General features: G+C 41.8%; 3 pseudogenes; 1 reads left to right on the top strand and 2 right to left on the bottom strand.

The window, feature by feature from the left end:
* Positions 1–902: 902 nt before the first annotated feature.
* LOC147822103 (olfactory receptor 14L1-like) lies at positions 903–2,596 on the bottom strand (annotated as a pseudogene).
* A 266-nt stretch (positions 2,597–2,862) lies between these two features.
* Positions 2,863–9,387, top strand: LOC101710000 (myc-associated zinc finger protein pseudogene; annotated as a pseudogene).
* Positions 9,388–10,364: 977 nt separating this feature from the next.
* On the bottom strand, positions 10,365–13,924 carry LOC101697400 (nucleolar protein 8 pseudogene; annotated as a pseudogene).

Genomic DNA, 13,924 nt, shown 5'->3' with positions numbered 1-13,924 from the left:
AACAAACTCCAGGGAGCCCTTTCCACTCAGATGCTAAAACAGAAGGAACCATGAAGGGTCTCTGAACACCGCAATGTGTTCACTAAAAATAAGATGCAGTGGGTGTTTTTCCCTTATGATCTGATACCTAGAATCAAATGCCTGTCTGTACTGCTATTGTCTATGAAACCACTGGACATATGTTAATCTCTTTTGACTATTACATCTGGCTGCCAAAGCACTGGTCTCCACACTATTGGACCCCACTTTCTAATGACAAAAACATTTTGAATGAACACTCTGTTCTGTTTGTTTGTGGTTTGGTTGTTTTTAATACATGTGATCTTGTTATATTGTGAGTAATAGACATGTACTGAATTCATGACACATATATTGTGAGCAACTTTTATAAAAGTTAATTAAAACATGAGTTCCAAGAGAAAAATGTAACTCATAAGATTTTTTAAGACATCCACACATAGGGATCAAAATTCATGATGCATAATGTGAAATAGAAAGAAAAGGTCCAAAGAGGAAGGGGACGGTGTGGGGGGGGGGGGGAAGAATGGAAAGGAATAAATATGAGAAAAGGAAAAAATGGAAACCAAGTCTTTGCAAATCAGGAGGGGTGGAGTGGTTGAAGGGAGGGCAGGGGAATGGGGAAATGGGAAAAAATATATCACATAAAGGTACAAATTCCCAATGATGAATGGCATCATAGTGTATACCTAAAATGTACCAATAAAAAATGAATTAACAATTATTAAAAGCATAAGTTTTAGTATTTTGCACAGCTCAAAGTACCTTCTACTGGAATACAAGACAGCATGTCTACAGTACTGAGCTTGCTGCTGGCCTCCAACTGAATAGCATATAGCAATCAAGTAAGAGAAACCTGGTTGGAACAGCATCTGGGAGTTGGATCACTCATCAGTCTTCCTTATGCACTGCCTTCCCAGGGCTGCCTTTATGTCCCTATTTCTCAGATTGTAGACGATGGGGTACAGGGTTGGGTGGAACAACTGTGTAGAACACAGGCAGAAGAAGGTCCACAAAGGAGGGGTAACTCGAAATTGGCTTCACATAAGCGAAACTTCCAGATGTCAGGAAGAACATTACTGCCACAAGATGGGGAATGCAGGTGGAAAATGATTTGGATCTCACCTCCTTGGGTGGAATCCACATGATGGTAGAGAATATGTACACATGGGACAAAGTGATCAATGCAAAGCAGATGATCACAAGACAGGTAATAAAAACTATGACTAATCTCATTGGTGATTACTTTGGAGTCTAAGAGGCTCAGGAACTGTGGAATGTCACAGAAAAACAGATGGACTCCATTGGACCCATAGAACGGTTAAGGAGAACGTTGCTGCCACATGCATGAGCCCAGAGGCATTACCACTGAGCCAGGACAAGACCACCATCTTGACACAGGTGCCGCATAGTGCAAGGGCTGGCAGATGGCCACATAGTGGTCACAGGCCATCGCGTTGAGGATGGCTAACTCTGTGCCCCCCCAGGTCACTGATAAAGAAGATTTGCAGGGCACACCCAGAGAAAGAGATGGAGCTTTCATGGGTGAAAGAGTTGACAATAGATTTGGGAACAGGAACAGAAATGTAGCAAAAATGTAAGAAAGACAAGTTTCTTAAAAAGAAATACATTGAGGTTTGTAGGTGGACATCCAGCATGGTGAGCATGATGATGAGCAGGTTCCCCATGAGAGTCACCAGGTAAACTGCTGAGTAAGACACCATGCACAGTCTGCACCTCCCTAGAGGGAGATAACTCTGAAAGAGGAAACTCAGCAGCTTCTGTTTTGTTCCCATCATTTATTCCTGAGGGGGAGGTAGAGTGGGTTATAAATATAACAATATGGCTGCCTAAAAGGGCAGTTCTAAAACAATTAAACTTTGATAAATAAATAAAACTTTATGCATATACAAATGTGGAAACTATCTCTTCAAATCAAAATCTCAGAAACACAACATAGATCTAATACAAAGTATATTCTCAATAAGTACATCCCGTCTGGTGCAGTGTGTGGAAGAGGTGTAACTAAAATGAAGAGTGACAAGGAGAATTAAAAATGAAGTAATCAACAAAGAAATGGATAGTGTTAACAAAAGAAGTGAGAAATATACAATGCATAGAGAAAAGTCACTCTCACTCCCATTTAGTGAATATACATGCATATTTAATTTCATTCCCATTTATTGAGTATACATATTTATTTTGAAACATATTATTTGGTTCTGCATTAAAATATAGGGTTTCAAGTGGCTTTTCACAGTTCTTAGTTTGGGAAACAATAAAACCACAGTGGTGGTAGTAATCACTAAGAAGTTCAATATTTCATAACTGGTATCAAAGAGACATAATCACAACTTTTCATAAAAATACTGAGGCATTTGTTAAACACCTCACATAGTAGGCATACTGACAGGGTTAGATGATTTGTACAGCACCGCTCTCTTTAAACCTTACTATTGATGTGTTTTAGTCATACAGTTACTGGGATTCCATGTGATGCTTCCATCTATGCAGAGCAACCTGTCTCCCTCCTACCTTGGGCCAGCTCTGAACCCCTCCCAGGCCCATAGAACTCCATCTCTCCCTACAAGAAATGGTTCTTGAATTAAAATTTAAGCAGTCTAGAGGAGGACACACTGAAGCAAAATAGCAAGTGGAATCTGATATGAAGAACAAAACAGGAATATCGAGGAATGGTGGCAGTGGGTGGTGTGGGGAAGAGACTGTTTTGGCTTTTGTTGTAGTAAAACTTGTAGAGTATCATGTATGAGCCAGACCTAGAGAGGTGTCACCTAGATGACTTATACACTGATCTTTTAAAAAAAGCTGTCTCGTAGACGGTAGATGTATAGACCTCCGGTGAGGTGATATGATTAAAATCTAGGTATGGATTAGTTAGAAAATGTGTATTTAATCACTCTAATCTTTTGTTTTATTTCCTGGCCTTCAGAGTTCATTGAAAAGATTGAGATAAAAAATAGAATATAGTGCACGTATGCACATCACCTACAAATATTAAACAATTTCTATGTTAATTTTTGTAATATGCCATCCATTTCATTTGTACTTGTTCGCTTTTATTTGGTTTGTTTTACTGCCATAAAAAGGTACCTATGTTTAGTTCCTAGACTTGTATAGTGTGGCAAAGCAAACTCTGAAATAGCGTTTTGCCCTTATTAACTTATTAAGCAATAATTTATAAACATAAATGGCATCAGCTGAAAGTGTACTATTCCAGGAGTTCTGGTGGTCGTAAATTCATGACACCACTTCAGACAGAGCAAAATGTCTCAATCGTGTCCAGAAGCTCCTTATGCTTCTTTGCATGCAATGTCTTGCTCTACTGGCTTCCGCTCCCAGCACCCAGCACTTCCTCTGCTTCTGGGAGAGTCGGCTGGGCATCTTCCTGCTAGAAACTGCATGGAAGCTGGAACCTTCCTTAAACTGGGTGTTGGCATTACTGCTCCTCGTGGAGGGAGCATGCCACCCACGGACGCAGAAAGGCTTGCTGTGGCCAAGAAACAGACCTGGCCTCACTTCAGATGCCTGCTTCTACAGCCACCAAGGTACAGCTGGCTGGTGTTCTTCACTTCATAGAATCTTAATGGGTTCCATGGGGACATCAACCATGTGAATGTGAGGGCTATCCTGCAGAGTTCAAAAAAGGGACTGGGATTTCCCAGTTTTTTATGAATTTTTAAAAAAATTCTGTAAATACAAGTGCTTCAATATGTGCACAGAATGTCTTTGATATCCAGTGTGCACACATACACCCCAGAAAGCTTACCGCTGAAAGGAAACCCCACCCCATATGTAACTCACCATAAAGGACCCCACTTTCTCCTGTGTCTTCAAAACCAAACTACTGTTTACTCCCAATTCCCACACCACCTTCATCCAAACAAAAGAAATTGTGTATGTTCTAAAGTTTGTGGGCTGCACCAATAAATTAAGTAAGGACATGATGTGAAAATCATAAATTCAACCCATTGATTGAAAATCAAAATAACATTTTATGGTTTGATTTTATAAGACTATGGAATCAAATTTACTGCATGGTTTGGATTGGTTTCTGTCTGGCTGGGTCATGGAGCAACTTTGGTGTTCAAACTCCTATTTCTTTATCTGAGAAGGACCCTCCATTTATCTGAATGTATTTCAGATTAAATGGAAAGGTGCTGTTTTCCGACAGTGTGACTGTAGCCCATGCCTAAGATTGCAAATAGCTCTCTCCTGATCCAGCAATCTAATCTAAGTGACCACCATGCCTCATTTTTATCTTGCATGATTTACTTCCTTGTTTTTGTGACACAACAGTGATTAATAAATGAGATCTAGTGGTAGAAATGTTTCATAATCCTGCAGTCTCTGGAGGTAAAGTCCATGTTCTTTGGGACCAAGTAACAGCTGTGCTTTAATTAATCCCTGGGAATAACAATCAGGGATATATCCCTTTTGGCAATGCAGTATAAAAATGGAAATTAACTGAACAGTATAATCTGCCCATACACCAAGAGGTTCAACTAGATTAAAATCAATGCTGAAAATAAAATGAGAAATGATTTCAAATTGTACTCAGACACCAGCCATAAATCCAAACACAGATTGTGGGGCTGCATTTCTATTCTTTATATTCTCAGCCTAATAGTTTTCTTATCCTTCTTTACAACCCCTTCTGTCTCAAGTCAAATTAGTAGATGAAAAGTGAACATTTTAAGTGTAAGTTTGATCTGTTACTCTTTTGTCTTCAGGCCTCTCATGTATTTTTTGAAATTAAAGGTAAAACATGTTGAAATGACCTACACACTTGAGTGTCTTTACTCTGATTTAACCCTGTCTAATTTGATGCCACTCCTCACCTCTCCATGGATTGAGGGGTGTTTAGATTGCCTCTTTTATAGAGTGCTGTTTACATACTTTGTCTTTCAAAATTACATTTTTGTTAGTGTGTAGCAATTAGTTTGATGTTAGGAACATTAATTCTTTGTTGATGAAAGGGGTGGTAAATATACTTTACACTGTAAAGTTTTGTGTTTCTTTTTATAGTATTACTGATAAATAGACAGTGTTAATTCTACTATACATTTTTATGAACTTCTTACTTTTGGGTTTTAGTTTTTAAATTTATGGTTATCTACAGGAATTGCATCAGCCTGATGGTGGAGTAGCTCAGACAAATATGAATTTGAGCAATAATTCAACTTTATTAAAAGATATAAAGACAAAATGGAAAAGAAAATGAACATGAAGCCCAAAGTAGCCTAGTTAGTTTAAATATAAATATATCATCACCTACATACTTTACAAATAAGTTAAAGAAAGTCAAGGGACAAAGAGAAATTTGGAAGCAACAAGAATAAAGAGACTCAGTACATACAAGGGAAACCCTCTGAAGCCATGAGCAGATTTCTAAGAAGAATCTAGGAGGCCAGGATATAGTGGAATAATGTGACCAGTATCAAAACAAAAGAAAAAAAAATTGTGTAATATCTGGAAAAGCTGTCCATACAAAGGAAGATGATAAAGGACTTTTTCAAACTAACAAAAGTTGTGGGGGATCAACATTAGATCAGCTTCATAAGAAATGCTAAATGGAGTTCTTTAAACTGAAATAAAGGAAGCAAATTAATAACACAGAAACATATGAAAGTATAAAACTCACTAAAGTGCAGACAGTCAAATTCATAATACTATAATATTATAACGGTGGTTTGTAAACCAGATGTATCTTCAAGGTGAAAAGTAAGGGCAATTGTTAAAGTAATAGTAGGTGCAATAATGTATTAAGAGATATAAATACAGGAAAGGTGTGAATGGTAACATCCAAAGCATAAAATAGGGCGGAGCAAAAACAAATATTTTTCTGTGACCAATTTTATTTATCAACATGATATTTTATAAAGTGTTTTATGTATGGCTCATGATAATCAGAAAAACAAATATCTGTAGCATAAATGCAAAAAAATAGGAAGGTGTCAAAGAAAATTGTTATAGGAAATTATTTAATCACTAAAGAAGGCAGAAAGAGAGAAAGGAAGTATGAATGTGTGACACCACAGGGAACAATTCACAAATGGGAGTTGTAAAATCTTACCTACCAATAACTACTATGAATGCAAGTGGATTAAATTCTCTACTCAAAAGACAGGCAGAAGCTAAGTGGAATTTTTTAAAGCCACCAGGAGTGTGCTGCACACAACAGACTTGTCAACTTCACAAGCACAAAATAAAAGGAAAGGGATGGAAAAATATGCCCCATGGGCTAAAAAAATCAAAAGAATAGGTGTAGTTCCCCTTATTTCAGATTAACAGGCTTTAACTCAAGAAGCTGTTAAAAATGTAGACAAGATCATTTCGTGATAATAAATTTGCAAATAGGGAGGGGTGGAGGGGTTGAAGGAAGGGTTGGGCAAGGGTGAAAAATAAGAACCAAGAGAGACTATGTAAAGGTGCAAATTTCCAATGATGAATGTCATTATATTGTATACCTAAAATGTACCAATGATTAGAATGAATAATCGATAATGCAAAATAGGAAGAAAAGGTCCAAAGGGGTAGGGGTAGTGGGAGGGGCAGGGGAAAGGAAAGAAGGGAAAGGAAACATGATGAGAAATGGAAAAAATGGAAACAAAGTCTTTGTAAATAGGGAAGGGTGGAGGGGGTGAAGGGAGGGCTGGGAATGGGGAAAAAATAAGAACCAAGATGCATCATGTAAAGGTACAATTCCCAATGAGAAATGTAATTGGGTTGTATACCTACAATGTACCAATAAAAGCGTTTAAGTAATAAAAAGAAATGTAGACAAGGTCATTTCATGATAACAAAGCACTGGCTTTCGTGTGTGGGTCTGGTGTTGCCCTCTCTCCCCTCTTTTCTCCTTCCCTTGCTCCCGCTCTTGTTCACTCTAACTCTGCTTCAGTGTGTGCCAAGAACGAACACCTCCATGGCTACACGCGAGAACATGCCCAGGAGAAATGATAAGCTGCCTACCTGCCACGAAAAAACCCTTGATAATCTTAGTAAAATTGTTTCCTAATTTGAGTATATTTTGTTCAACTATATTATAATAAAGAGAAACTGTTTTCCATACTCTCACATGCTCATTCTTATTTCCTTCTTCCTTCCCTCCCCTCCTTTCTGGTTTCCTTCTTTCCATCCTTCCTTTACTTTTTGGCCAAAATTTCAAATAAAACACTGCTGTTCAGCTAAAAGAGTACATTTTTAATTCTACTTGATTTTTTTAAAGGACAAATTGATTATGACTTATAGGATATGCTTCACTGCATCTGCACATGAAGTAAATATTCCTTTTAGATTTAAACATGTATATTTGCTTCAAATATATAAATAACCTCTGAATTTTACTGAAAAACTCAGCATTTGTCTTTTCAAGAGAATTATGAATAAATATTCTCAGTTTATGCTGTTCCACCCTTAATACTGTAAGGCCTCTGGTTTTGGGCTTTCCCATTTGGACAGCAATAAAATAGCTTCTCGTGTGCAGAGGTGAAACCCAAGCCCTTGGCAACCATGGACTTGATTCGCATTTGCCGTACAACCAGCGAGGTCTAAATATTTATTTAAATCTTAGCCAAAGACATTTCTTTTATCTATTTTTGTCCATTTTTATGCTGTTCTAGCAGACAGAACAGATGCAGAAGCCCAGAGCTGGCTGAGTTTTCATACTGGGGTGTGGAGCCCCGTGCAGGTCAGTACAGGGGACTCGTTGAGCAGCCAGGGCTGTCCTTTGCAAGCATGCGCTGTGGTGCTCCTTCCCAGTTCCTTACATTTACCCAGTACCTGAGCTTCAGAAATGTACAACGGGTCAGGCTCGAAATTTACATGTGACATCATATGGTCTATTTTTTTTTTTTTTGAAAAACACAAGTGCACTGAACTATTTATTGAAAATGGCTTTGTGTAAAACTTGCATCAGAAAATGCCCATTAGTTATTAAAAATGGGGGACAAACAGATTATGTACAAGAAACACTTTGGGGGCTATGCTGTGCTTCATTCTTTTAAAGTTCAGTTTAATTTTTTTCTTTCCTGAGCTATTGTCCAGACTGGTCTCAGACTCCTGGGATCCAATGATCTGTCCACGTCAGCCTCTTGAATGCTAAGATTACAGATGTGTATCTCTGTGCGGGGCTCAGCTGAATGTTTTGAATTAATTACCTAGGATAGGCCCTCCCACCCTCGCTGTGCTCGCCCTCCGCCCTCCCTCCTTCACTCCTGCAGGTGGGCACAGCGGCTGGCCCTGAAGCTGCCCCCCGCGCCCCTCACCGCCCCTGCCACCATCGCAGTCGGTCGCCCCCACCTCCAAGGTCGGTCGCCCTGGCCCCTGTCGTGTCTGCCTTGGAGAAGACAAAGGGCAAGGGGCCCTACATCTGCGCCCTGTGCGCCAAGGAGTTCAAGAATGGCTACAACCCCCGGAGGCACGAAGCCATCCAAACGGGAGCCAGGGCCGGCCGGGTGCCATGAAGATGCCCACCATGGTTCCCCTGAGCCTCCTGAGCGTGCCCCAGGTGAGGGCGGCCCGCGGGGGCGGGGGCGAGGCGGCTGCGGTGGTTCTGGGGTGGCATAGTGACCACGACCGCCTGGGGAAATGCATCCGGAAGAACCACGCCTGCGAGATGTGCGCCAAGGCCTTCTGTGATGTCTACCACCTGAACCGGCACAAGCTGTCGCACTCGGAGGAGAAGACCTACCAGTGCTCGGTGTGCCAGCAGTGCTTCAAGCTCAAGGAGCGCATGAGCTACCACGTGTGCTCACATGACCGCACTGTGCACAAGCCCCTCAACTGCTCGCACTGTGGCAAGAGCTTCTCCCGGCCGAACCACCTCAACACTCACGTCAGACAAGTGCACTCAACAGAGCGGCCCTTCAAGTGTGAGAAATGTGAGGCAGCTTTTGCTACGAAGGATTGGCTGTGGGCGCACACAGTACGACACGAGAAGGTGCCATGTCACGTGTGTGGCAAGATGCTGAGCTCGGCTTATATTTCGGACCACATGAAGGTGCACAGCCAGGGCCCTCACCATGTCTGTGAGCTCTATAACAAAGGCTTCACCACGACAGTGCCTCCACCTGCCCATCCACGCGGTGAAGGACCACGGGCTCCAGGCCCCGCGGGCTGACTGCATCCTGTGCAAGCTGTGCAGTATACACTGCAAGACCCCTGCCCAGCTGGCCGGCCACATCCAGACCCACCTGGATGGGGGGAGGGCAAACCCCCGTCCCTGGAGACGCTCCCCAGCCACAGCCCACCGGCCAAGGGGGATCCTCACCCACCAGATACTGGTGAGGTGTGTTCGATGGCGGCGGCAGCGGCGAAAGTGGGGGAAAGCCCCCTGGTACAGGCTCCTCTCCCCCTCTCTCATCCCACCAACTCCTCATTAGTCCCCTCCAACCAAGGAGCCTCCAGAGAGAAAGAGAGAAATGGTTCTTAGGGGAATTCGCTAGGTTTTAACGATTTGTTTCTCCTGGTCCTCTCCTCCCTATCAGCTGACCCTGCACACCTGTCCCTCAGCTGTGTTGCAGTCCCACAGACCGTGGGCAGGGGTGTCAGGACAGGAGCAGCCACTGCCCTATCCCCTCCTCCCTAGGCCCCCTGCCCCCCAGGGGTTCGTGAGCCTCTCCTCCCACGGTCCCTGCTCCCCTCCTTCCCGTCCTCCCCCCACTGTCTGCTGCCCCTCCCTGGGGAGTTGGTGCGGTTTTTTTTCCAGGGGGAGGGAGGAGAAGGAGGAGAATCAAAGATTCTGTCCTAAAGGGAGAACAGTGAGAAGGGACAGAAGCAGGGAAGGCAGAGGTTAGATCTCCAGCAGATGGGGTGGTTGGGGTTGGGCCCTCAACATCACCCTGCTTTAGAATCTGGGGGGCGGGGGGGGGAGTCAAGGGGATGAAAAGGAGGAGCCACTAGGGCCAGACGCAGAATGAGAGATGGCATCTTAGGGCCGGGCTACTGGAGTGGGGCGGGGATAGAGGTGCTTTCTGAGGCAGGGGAAATGCAGCCGAAACTTTGCCCTTCCCTCTTCCACCCCAGCTCCAGCCCTGTTCTCTTTTCACCCTTTTCCCCATGACAGAAGCTGTGGCCCTGGCCATGCTATTGTGTTCCTGTGTCCCCTGCATGTTCCCCCCCCTCCCCCCCTTCTTTTGTGCAGATCCCGTTACAATAAATTTTAAATTAAAAAAAATTACCTAGGATAAAATACAAAGGAATTCCACGGAAAAAGATGACCAGAATGGTATTCCACCAGCCAGATTTTGAATATTCTCTGCTCTGAAATGTCCTCTTTGTCAGCTAAAATTATTTTTAGATCAATTTCCTGGTAAGCCTTGTTCCCATTCAGTTTCAAAACCAATGCTGATATTTATTATTTTGGTTTAACTTTCTTTTTTGCTTCTTTATGTTTCTTCTGACAATCCATAAGCAAGCCGTTTGTTCGTGCCTCCCAAGAATTCTTGCTAATATTACTTCCCACACCTCTCCAGAATAAGTCAGAACCATGAAGTCTTTCATCATTCTTAGAGAAAAAGAAAAATCTAGTGGTTTCTTTTTCAGGAAATGATGCTTCTTCAGGGCTGGGCTTTTTGTGATCTTTTTCTTCAGTAACATCTTCCTCTTCTGAACCGCTGTCTTGGAACCAAGTATCTTCTTCCCAGCCAATTTTCCCAGGTTTCGCTGTTTCAACTTTATAGGTTTCTTCTTTTACATTTTTAGAGTCTGAATCAAAAAAAGAGAACATAAACTCGCTGGGTTGCTCGGCCCCACTCATCAGGGCTACAACGCTGTGGACTTCTTCATTCTTCTCTCTGCCACAGGCCTTGTGTCCAGGTTTGTCTTTTTCTTTCTCAGTGGTATCTTTTGTAGCTTGGAATATTTCTTTCAAGTCCGGAGCAATGCTATAATACATATCTTTAGACCCTTCAGGTAACTTCTCAGCTTCCTCCCTTTTTTCATTTTGTTTTGCTTTGCTTTCCTTTGGTTTATCATCTTTCATTCTTTCATAAGTGATGTGATCATCCTTCGTTGGATCATAATGTATGATATTCTTAAATTTCTTAGTAGCTACTGGCCCTTTGCTTGTAGTGTTAAATTGATGTTCAAAACACTTTGCACAACATTCAAAGCTTTCTTTTTTTCTGTAGCAAGCTCTTCTTCCTCAGCCATTTTCTTTTCATTGACCCCTTCCTGTTCTTCTTCATTGTCACTCTCTGGAAATCTAGAGTCCATGCGGAATCTGTCATCACTGCCAAAGTGCAACTGTAAATCCATGAGCTTTTGTCTGCCTCTGCCCTCAAACTGAGGTTTAATTTTGAACCTGTCACTGTCATCCTCAGAACCAGATTCCTCATCTTCACCGTCAAACAGCCTCCCAGATGCTTTACCCCTGGATTCTTTGACAGGTTCTTCTGGCAGGTTTTGCTCCTGAGTGGATGCCTCCTCCATTTCGCTTTCACTGTCAGAACCAAAGATGATGTGTGTCGGCTTGTCCTGTGGAGGTCCATCTAAATTTGCCAGTGCGTTATGCACCAGCTTCTTCTGTGTTTCTTTTGCTTTCTGCCTTGCCTCCAATGCTGCCAAATGCCTCTGATTATCTTCAGCAGGCTTAGCCTTAGCATCATACTTAATGAATTACTAACAGAAAGTAAGAAGTCAGCCATGCTCTCCTGAGTGTCTTCCCCGGGATAGTGCTTTGGTGGTTTCACATTAGATGTGTTGCTGCTGGAATCAGACTCCTCTTTCTCTGAAGTCTCTTATCTCTGTTGGGTACCATGGGAATTATCTTTATCAAACCCTATCTTGTGAATCTTTGCACTAAGACTTAAGGATTTCTTGCCTTTTAATGGCAACAGACTAGAAATAAGATTTCTACTTTCCTTTTCTGAACTGCTTGGGGAGACGACCTTGTGATCTTGGGTCTCATAAGTTAACTGTCTTTGAGGCTGAATGTTATTTAGGTCATTTTCCTTCTTTGTATGTTGGCATGAAGTTAATTTGCTTGGTGAGCCATTGGCATGTGGCAGCCCATTTTCTATGAAAATGCTATTAGAATCCCCATGTTTCAAGGAACTTTGTTCTTCATTAATATTATCTGAGGCAATATTCAAGGTCTTTTTCATTGATTCCTTTCCATAGAGACATCCTATTCCCTTGAATGCCTGAAATTTTGGCTTTTTCTTATCTTCCTGTGGTTTCTGTCTACCATGCATGTTTTCTTCCCTTACAAGGGAAGCCAGAATCTCCTCAGGACAAATGCACTGTTTGCCTGTGTAGATGCTACGGGGAGCCTTGGGCCTCTTGGAAGCTCTATCAAACTTGCAGCTTGTGGTACTCTGTGGGCCACTGCTCTTAGTATTTTCTGGAACCCCCATATCACTGCCAGCCAGCTCTCCCAAATCAGCCAGAGTGAGATTAATTCGGGGGCAGTTTTTCATCATGGCTTTATATTTTTCATCTCTTTCAGACTCCTCATTGTCACTGCTGCTAGAATCAGACAGAGGCTTCACTCCATGATTAATGGATGATTTTTTGCGTATTCTTTTTTGTACTTTATTACAATGATCAGAAAGCTCTTTCTTTTTGAAAGATTTCTTGCTTATAGGTTTTTCCGTTTGGGAAAATTCTGCACTGTTTTTTACCTTACTGATGTTTTTTTTTAATTGCAATGAGTTCATCTGTATCACCTGAATCATACTCACAGTCATTTCCCATAATATTGCCACTAACATGGCGAGAGACATTATTCATACGTACACGTGATAAAGAATGAAGTTTATGAACATCCAATTTGAAATCATCCCTTACAACTTCAAAGGGATCATATTCAGAGTTACTGATGGAGGACCATGAGGTTCTCTGTAAATTTTCCTCTTTTGCAATTATCATTCTTCATTCATCTTCAGAATCAATATCATCATCAGACATGCTATTTCTCTTCCTGACAGTTTCCAAGTTAGAAGTCTGACAAGGTATATTTTTAAGTTTTTGAGCATCCGAATCAAGTACAGGGTGTGATCTAGAAAGAGTAATGGAATCAGGAGGTGTTTTTTGTTCAGCCTGTTGCCATGGTAATATGTTATTCTCCCATTGCCCAACTGGTCCTCGGACTCACAGTGGAACCCTGGGTCTTTTGTACTTTCATGATCTTCTTGAGAGGATCATGACAGTCAGAGAACTCTCCTCGCCATTTCTTACTCATAGGGTCATTGCCTCCTTCCAATTCCCAAGTGAGGCTAGTTATAGGAATACTATTTGTGAAATCCTCCCTTATCTTCTTTAAGTTGTGGCAGTATTTTGATGGATCATATTTCATGATTTTATGTTTATGTTGATTCTTAAGGTGAAGAACAGGTAAGACTCTTCCAAATTTACTGACAACCCAATTCTTGTGCCCTGGTACTTCTGTCCCTGGCACAGCTTTCATATGGAAATCCATTCCTCCCATCTTTTCTGACAAGTTGATCTTGCCTCTTGTTGATTTTTCTTTCTCTGCTTTTGCTTCTTCTCTCTCTTGGGCCAATCTGTGTAAAAAGCTTTCTTTTGCTAGCTGAATCTGTAGTGTACCACCTTTCCATTTTGTTTTGTTTAAAATGGACATACATTTTTTCAGGTATGCTTCTGCTACCCTGATGTTAACATATGCAAAAACTTTCTGTGTATTTCCTTGGTCATCTTTTTGTGTGACGATCTCCACATCAGAAACTTCTCCAAATCTGTTGAGCTGATTTTGTAGGTCTGTCTTAGAAATAGCTTGGCTAAGGCCACCCACAAAAAGGTGCTTTGTTTCTCTGTTGGCTTTCATGAAAACTGGTTATATACTTGGCGTAGTCACGCCGTCTCTGAGCCAGCACTGCTCAGGCCAGTGTCTTCTTATATGGTCTATTTTTGTGACATTTCTTTT

Source organism: Heterocephalus glaber, unplaced genomic scaffold, assembly GCF_053883595.1.
Source record: "Heterocephalus glaber isolate CG9 unplaced genomic scaffold, H.glaber_assembly_v1.0 deba00001673, whole genome shotgun sequence".
NCBI classification, from domain to species: Eukaryota; Metazoa; Chordata; class Mammalia; order Rodentia; family Bathyergidae; genus Heterocephalus; species Heterocephalus glaber.
The sequence above is the reverse complement of the archived record's forward strand: the minus strand, read 5'-3'. Positions and strand labels throughout refer to the sequence as shown.